The sequence below is a fragment of the Myodes glareolus genome, chromosome 24 (genome assembly GCF_982192425.1).
Source record: "Myodes glareolus chromosome 24, mMyoGla1.1, whole genome shotgun sequence".
Lineage (NCBI taxonomy): Eukaryota > Metazoa > Chordata > Mammalia > Rodentia > Cricetidae > Myodes > Myodes glareolus.
The window spans coordinates 28,375,411-28,383,551 of NC_142049.1; positions in this window are offsets into that span (position 1 = coordinate 28,375,411).

Here is an 8,141-nt window from a genome sequence, read left to right on the forward strand (position 1 = left end):
TGGGCAAAGGGTTTGCTGAGCAAGCATGAGAACCTGAGTTCGAATCCTTAGAGCCCATGTAAAGTGGATGGGGTAGTGCACATGTAATCCCAGAGCTACTACAGTGAGACGGGAGGTGGAGACAGGAACATTCCTGGGGACCTCATGGACTGGCTAACCTGGTGTATGCACTGGCTAACCTGGTGTACACACTGGCTAACCTGGTGTACATGGCAGCAAAATACAGGAGACCTCTCTTCAAACAGGCTGGAAGGTGGTACCATAACCTGGAGGGCTGACATCTGGAGGGAAGGGGGCGTAGACTGTCAGCCCTCTGCCCTGACAAGGTAGGATGAAAAGAGGTGCAAAAAGATTTATTTTAGTATTTTAAATTGTCATATTTGGTGGGAGATTTATAGCTTAATATTTTTATTGTGTGCACAGTGGAATCAAACAAATCACTAATTGGAAAATGTCTTGTTATATTGTCCTTTAAAAACTATATTGGTGCCAGGCAGTGGTGGCGCCTGCCTTTAATCCCAACACTCAGGAGGCAGAGGCAGGTGGATCTGAGGAGGCCAGCCTGGTCTACAGAGTGAGTTCCAAGACAGCCAGGGCCACACAAAGGAACGCTGTCTTGAAAAATTAAAAGAAGTTATTAACATGTATTAATACAATGTGTGCTAATATATAATATAAAACAATGGGTTTTGTTATGACATTTTCATATCTGCATATAACATACTTTGACCACATTCGCCCCTCTATTTCCCATTTTTGGTCCCTCTTCCCCTTCTTTTTTAGTAACAGTTATACCTTTATGTCTTTTTAAAAATATATATATAAATTCCATACATGAGGGAAAACATACATTTGCCTTCCAGAGTCTGGTTTATTCTGTTTAACATGATGATTTCTATTCTTAAAAATGAGATGATTTTATTTTTCTATTTCTAAGTAAAAATTTCATTATATAGTATAAACCATACCTTTAAAAAAAGATTTATTTATTTATTATGTGTACAATGTTTCTCCTGAATGTCCACCTCCATGTCAGAAGAGGGCACCAGACCTCAGAGGTAAACCACACCTTTTAAAGATTTATTGTTTAGTGTGTGTGTGTGTGTGTGTGTGTGTGTGTGTTTGTATACACCGCATCTGTGCAGTTTCCCAGAGAGGCCAAAAGAGGGCGCTGGATCCCCTAGAGCTGAAGTTAAAGGCGGTTATGAGTCATCAGACACAGGAACTGGGAACTGAACTCAGGTCCTCTGAAAGAGCCTCAGGGGCTTTGCACCACCCTCCAGCTGCCCTGCTCTCCAGGATTTTCTTTTCTGTTCACCTCTCGGTAGGCACTTAAACTGATTCCAAGGATTGGCTGTCATGAACAGAGCCAGTCTGAGGACCACCGATGTGGAGTGCCTCTGTAGAACGCTGACTTAGATGCCTCTGGGCGACAGTAGGATCACACCTCCTAGTTTTAGGTGTCTGAGAAGTAATCCCGCTGTTCTCTATCCCCACCACGGTGTGTGAGTCCCTCCCGTCCGCTCTTCAGAATTGGTCATTTTTTTTCTTGACAGTCATTCTGACCAGGTGATGAAATCTTAGAATAGCTCGTTTGTATCTCCCTACTGGCTGAAGACGGTAAGCATTTTTAAAATTTATTTATTTATTTATTTATTACGTATACAATATTCTGTCTTTGTGTATGCCTGCAGGCCAGAAGAGGGCACCAGACCTCATTACAGATGGTTGTGAGCCACCATGTGGTTGCTGGAAATTGAACTCAGGACCTTTGGAAGAGCAGGCAATGCTCTTAACCTCTGAGCCATCTCTCCAGCCCGCCGGTAAGCATTTTTTTATTTATTTACTAGATGCTGAGAACTCTCTGTCCAGTTCACTTGCCTATTTGCTGGTTGGACTATTTGCTCTATTGGTGTTAATTTTTTTAAGTTCTAAAAAAAGGATTTTTTTAAAAGTTTTTTTAGTTTTTTGTGTTTTATATTCTTAAAAATCAAAACTCATGACATAGAGGGAAAGAAGTAAATAAAATCTTGGTAATCTTGAATTAGACCAGAGATATCAATACTAATTCATGATGTATTTTATCTTTAAATGTATTTGTGTATATGTAGACATATATATTTGTGTTTATATATACACGTACACACACGTGACCCAGTGTGTTGGAAGGAGAAGAACTCAGAAGTGAGTGTATTTAGCTCCTCTGACTGACCTGGAGAGGTGAGCATCCTTAGCTCCTCTAATGACCAACCTGGAGACATCGGTCCCTCCTGCTGAGACTATGTAGCCACAAGGACTGTGTATCCAAGCACCAACTCCCTCTCAGAAGAGCCAGGATTTCTTCAATAACTCAGTGACTTCAGGACTGGTTCTAGAAACGGAAAAGATAAGCGTAGAACATCTCGTCCTAGTGAGAGGCAAAGACTCCCGCAGAAGGTTCTCGGCAGGCGCAAAGGGGAGAAAAGCAATCACTAGCCTGTGTGGCTGTGCCACCTACAAAACACAATGATGACAAAGATGGCGAGGGATACCCAACGGTTCAGGAGCGGCACAATGTTCCATAACCACCTGAGAGGACTTAGGGACCACACAATGGCAGAGACTTCACACCCGGTGCTGTAAACCAACTCCTTGGGGCTGTTGAAACCATGAACCCTGGAGGAGAGTCCACCACTGCGACTTTTCTACACCAGTATCATTCCCAACGGCACTCGAAATGCTGAGCCTCACACCCACAGGTAAATACGGCTTCCTTGTGCACCAGATGGAGCCCATCACGGAAATGAATGACTGGCTCCAAACTGCGGAGGACAACTGATTGGGAGGTGCCCACTCCCGTCGACACATCTACACACAAGACAACGCAGCACCAAAGACTCAGGGAACGGCAGAGCAGAGGGGGTGGAAAGATCGAGGTATGTAGGTACACAGGTCTTTTTCCCTTTTCTTCCTGGCGATTTGCAGGGCCGTTTGACCTCTGGCTCCCTGGAGATTCTGCACTAGCACTGGCTTGAAGGTATAGTTTAGAAAGAACTTGGCTCTCTTTTGTTCTGGTGATTCCACCTGTAAACAAGGTTCCAGCTGCAGGTCCTATACGCCTGCCATGCCTGCCTCCCCGCAGCTGATTCTGCCTGAGGCACCGGGCGCCTGTCATCCTATTCCACTGCTCCTGATGGGAGGGGGCCGTGCCCTTTTGCCCTCTTGCCCACTGGTATAAATACCCGACTTGAGTTTAATAAAGTGGCCATTTACTCTTTGGTGAATGATCAGGTCTCTTGTGTCTGTGTGTTTAAACCCTTAGGACAATCGTCCATTCTCGTGGACTTGAGTCAGGAAAGCGCGCACCTGAATCGGGCCTGGGTATCCACAGAAAAGTGCGGAGGCTAACAAAGTAGAGGGCCAGAATGTCTTCTGTGAGTCGGTGCCTCCTGTGTGTGACAGGGAAACTGTACCTATGAATAATAACAATATGGCACTTAAACAAGACCTGCACAGTGACACCAGCTGACCAGCCAATGGCGATGGAGATCTCATGAGGCCCCACCCCTAGACGAAGAGCTATAAAGAAGGCTGAGAGCAGACCATTCTCCAGGGGCAATCCCCCCATAGGCTACACAATCCCCCATAGGTTACACAATCCCCCCATAGGCTACACAATCCCCCCATAGGCTACACAATCCAAAGTCGTGAGCCATAAATACATACACATATGAGCAGCCCTATTGGACTCAGCAGGTTGTAGGTATATATGCGTATGTATACACCTATGTGTAATCATAATTAAAGAAGAGGTCATGAATTTGAGAGAAGTGAGGGAGCCATGGAAGAGTTAAAGGGGCTGGGGGTGGGGTAAAAGTGATGTTAAATACAGCACGCATGTATGAAATTCTAAAAAATAAAAAAAAAATGTAGGAACAAAAAAGTGAAGAAGTTGCCGAAGACCTCCTGTTATGTCGGAGGGACCCAGAAGCCGACCTGAAGAGGACATTGCCGCCCAAGCTGGGACAAAGTGAACTATAGCAGAAAATGCTGAATCAAGGTGGTTCACACACCTTTGACCCCAACAATCTTGAGGCAGAGGCAGGTGAAACCCTGTGGGTTCCAGGCCAGCCTAGTCTGTCCCCCACCGCAAAAGGCTTAAATTCAAGAGTTCAGAATAACATTTTAAATAATAAAAATAAGGGTTGCTTACTACCAAGTTTAATGGCCTGAGTTAACCCACGTGATGGAAGGAGACCTCCACACAAATGCCGTGGCATCTAGGTGCCTCCCACAAAAGTACTTAAACTAAAGCTAAACCAAACAACCACATAAACAAATAAACAAAAAACTGGCACAAAAGGGTTTAAAAAGTATTCATTTATTGCCATGTAGTGAATTTCCTGTGAAACCCTGACACTGGTCCCGATCCCCAATGCTGGCCTTTTGTGTGAGTGTTGAGAGTTTCATAAATAAATAAATGAACATGCTCAAGGCCAAGTGTTACAGGACCTGGAGAAGCTGGGAGCAGGAAGCAACTCCAGGAAGCTTCTGGTGGCTTCTAAGATATTTAAGCGTAAGCCTACGCTACCTGACTGGCACAAGAAAGCTCGCTGCGACTTTCTCTCTTATTGCGTCCGAGTGTTGATGATCCCAATGCTCCAAATGCTCTACTGAAGATCAAGCAAACAGACTGTGATGTGTACCTGCCTGTGAGATCAGAATGAGACAATAAAGAATGACGTGTGGACACACACAAAACCTGAGTCCGCCTTAAAAACATCAAGGGAGGCAAGCACTAGCGATTCCACAGATACTGACGGAACGAAATGGACTCTGTGTGTTGGAACTGCACAATTAATTAATCTGCGACTCCAAACCAGCCATGATTACCACCACAGCTTCGTGAGTGGGGGTTCTGTGACTCGGGATAGATTTTACTTCTTTCTTTTCCATTCTTTTCCTTTCTTCCCTCCCTCATGCTTCCCCTCCCTTCTTTCCTTTCCCTTCCTTCCTTTCATTCCTTGTTTACGGTGCATGTTTGCGAGCATGCAGAAGGGTGTGCGCCTGTGGAGGCCAGAGCAGGACACCAGCTACATGCCTGTATCACTTTCCACATGGTCTCTCACTGTTCTTGTCATTTTGACTAGGCTGGCTGCCCGGCTAGTTTTTAGGGTCCACTGGTCCAGATCCCCAATGCTGAGAATTTGAACTCAAGCCCTTATGGCTGCAGAGCAGGGACTCTTACCCACAGAGACATTTCCCCAGCCTTAGGAAACATTTTCTATCTTGATTTGGGTCCTATTCGTACGGATGAAAGCAGAGAGTAAAAGCCAATGGCCTGAACGCCTAAGACTTGTGTATTTTAATAATATTGAAATAGTTGTTTCGTCCAGAGCACAATGTCAAACTCTACAGTTTGACCAGCCATCTTCACGGAGGTATTTAATCCCAATTTTAAAACACTTCATTAAATGCAAGGGTGTTTAGAAACGTCTGCCAAGATTCTTGATGCAAAAGACCAAAATTCTAATGGCATTTGTTCCTTAGCAGAAATAAAAAGAAACAATTTTTAAAGTAAAAAATAAAGGTTTAACTAAAACACATTCATTCACCAGCAAGTGTGGTAGCCAGCACCATATGAACGCGGGGCACTGGCTGATCGTGTGGAAGGTCACTGGGATTTCAGACGTGTATTAGTTTATGTTCTTTATTAAATTTGTTTTAATGGTGAAAAACATGAAGAAATTGGTTGTTCAGAAGCTAAAAAATGTAGCTGAGGAGACACTGTCGAAATCACATGGCATTTATTAAAGATGTGTTAAGAGAAAACAATGCTACTGTAACCCCTCAGGGGTGGGCTCCAAAGATGTGGTGTTGAGGGAAAACGATGTTACTGTAACCACAGCAGGGGTGGACTCCTTTGACAGAAATTTTGAGAAAGTCTGAGGCTGGTGTTTGGAGAAAGTCTGCAGACGAAGGCTGCTCAGCGCAATGTTCAGAAGCAAAATATCACCTGGGAGAACCGGAACCATCGTGGTGGTTCAGAACAGTTCAGCATTCAACAATAGGCGTACGCGTACATGAAGGGACAACGCCAGGCGGTGATCTTTGGGAACAGGTGTTGTCCTTTGACAAAAAGAAAATGCTGCAGATTGCCCGACATTTCCCCGGATGGCAAGTGGCTTTCATTAACCCAGGTACACAACAGGTGGAATTCAAGAAACGGATTTCGCCTGAACCTTCAAATAAAGGTGTTGCTTTGAATAATGAGTTAGAAACGAACTGCATCAGAAGGAAATGCTGCGCAGAGATAATTAGGGGCCAGATGTTGTCAGCATGTTGCACTTTTGATTTTTCTTACTGAAAAGCACATGGCCAAAATCCATTCTTTAAAAAAAAAATAATGTACAGTTTTTAAAAGTAGGAACAAAGCTTCATTCTTCCAAAGCAAATAGGTAATTGAGTTTTGAACTCAGCCATTGACAATATAAGCTCATAGGCTGGGGAAAGATGGCTCAGTCACATGCTTGCTGTCCAAGCTGAAGGCCCTGAGTTTGGGTCACCAACACCCGTAAAGAAAACTGGCTACAGTAGCTTGAGGTTCTGAACCCCAGTCCTGGGAAGGCAGAGAAGGGGAAAGCGCTGAGATCGTTGTCACCCTGTCTAGCTGAATAAGTCAGCTCTGATACAGTGGGAGACCCTGTCTCAAAAATAAATAAATAAATAAATAAATAAATAAATAAATAAATAAATAAATAAGACGAAGGACAAAGAGGGGAGAAACCTGACATGGGTTTCTTCCTCCACATACATGCCCATCCACACACAGATGTGCACGCATGAACACGTCCACATGCACACGCCACTCACACAAAGTGGGTGTGTATATGAACCTGGATTATTGTTAAATGGGTACGGAATTTCAATTTTACAAGAAAATAGTTCAGAGGTTGAGTTACACCGCAATGTGGATGCTCTTAATGCCAATTGAACATTGCAGTGAAAAGTGGTCAAGATGGCAAATTTGATGTTACATAGGCTTTACAATTAAAACAATACAAAGTGCCAATACTTAACGTATTTCAATAATAGCTGACTTGCTATAAAAGGAGATGGAGAATTATTATCTACATCTTATTTTTGTTTTTTAAATTATTTTTATAAAGAATTAGGTTTCATCAAGACATTTTCCAACAAACATTTTGTTAGTTTCTCTCCCATTTCTTCCTCATCCTCCCTCCCTCCCTTGTGTCCTCTCAGCCCAGGAACCTCCCTTTTAGGTTCCCGTGACTTTTGCCTCTCCACCTTCTTCACGCCCATCCCTCTCCAACTCCTGGCTTCTCCTATCTAGTTTTATTTTATAACCTCTGCTCACGCCCAGAACACCTTATGCACATACAGACAACCATCAGAAGTTAGGAGTTACCTAGGAGAGCCCATGCGATTGGTGTCTTTAAGAGATCCAGTCACCTCACCTGATACACTACTGTGCAGCTCCGTCCACTGTCCTGAAAATTTTGTTTTTCTTTACAACAGAGTGAAATCCCACTGTGTTCCTATGCCACCCTCTCACTATCTACCAGTTGGCTGGTCCTGTTTCCTTGCTATTCCGAATACAGCAGCAATGCATGAAGCTTCTGTCTGCTGTCTTCAGTGTGTCCTACCACTTCCCTGAAAGCATTCATTAAACCTAAGAGTTTTCAGCAGGGTCTCTTACGTATGGAGAATCATGTTGTCTGCAATAGAGACCACTTGACTTCTTCATTCCTACTTAGATTTCTTCCTCTTATCTTATTTTGCCCTGGCTAAGATTTTGAGCAAAATTAAGATGGATAATTACTGGCTACATCTTATTAAGACTTTGTCAGTTAATGGATAAGACTGAAGAAAAACAACAACAACAAATTATAGCCAAAGATGCTGTCTGCTCCTTGGAGTCGGGCACATTTGAAATTATCCTATGCAGCTAAATAGTCATTAACCCAAATCTTCAAGTAAACTACACTTTAGAACCAGGTTTTCACATTATAGTAGTCACAGTCTGGTAAATGCATAAAACAAACCATAAAACGCTTCCAACCACATCATTCTAAAATGATACCTAGTCATAAAATGGAGGTTAATGAAATTAAATTCACTTTAACTGGACACATGTATTA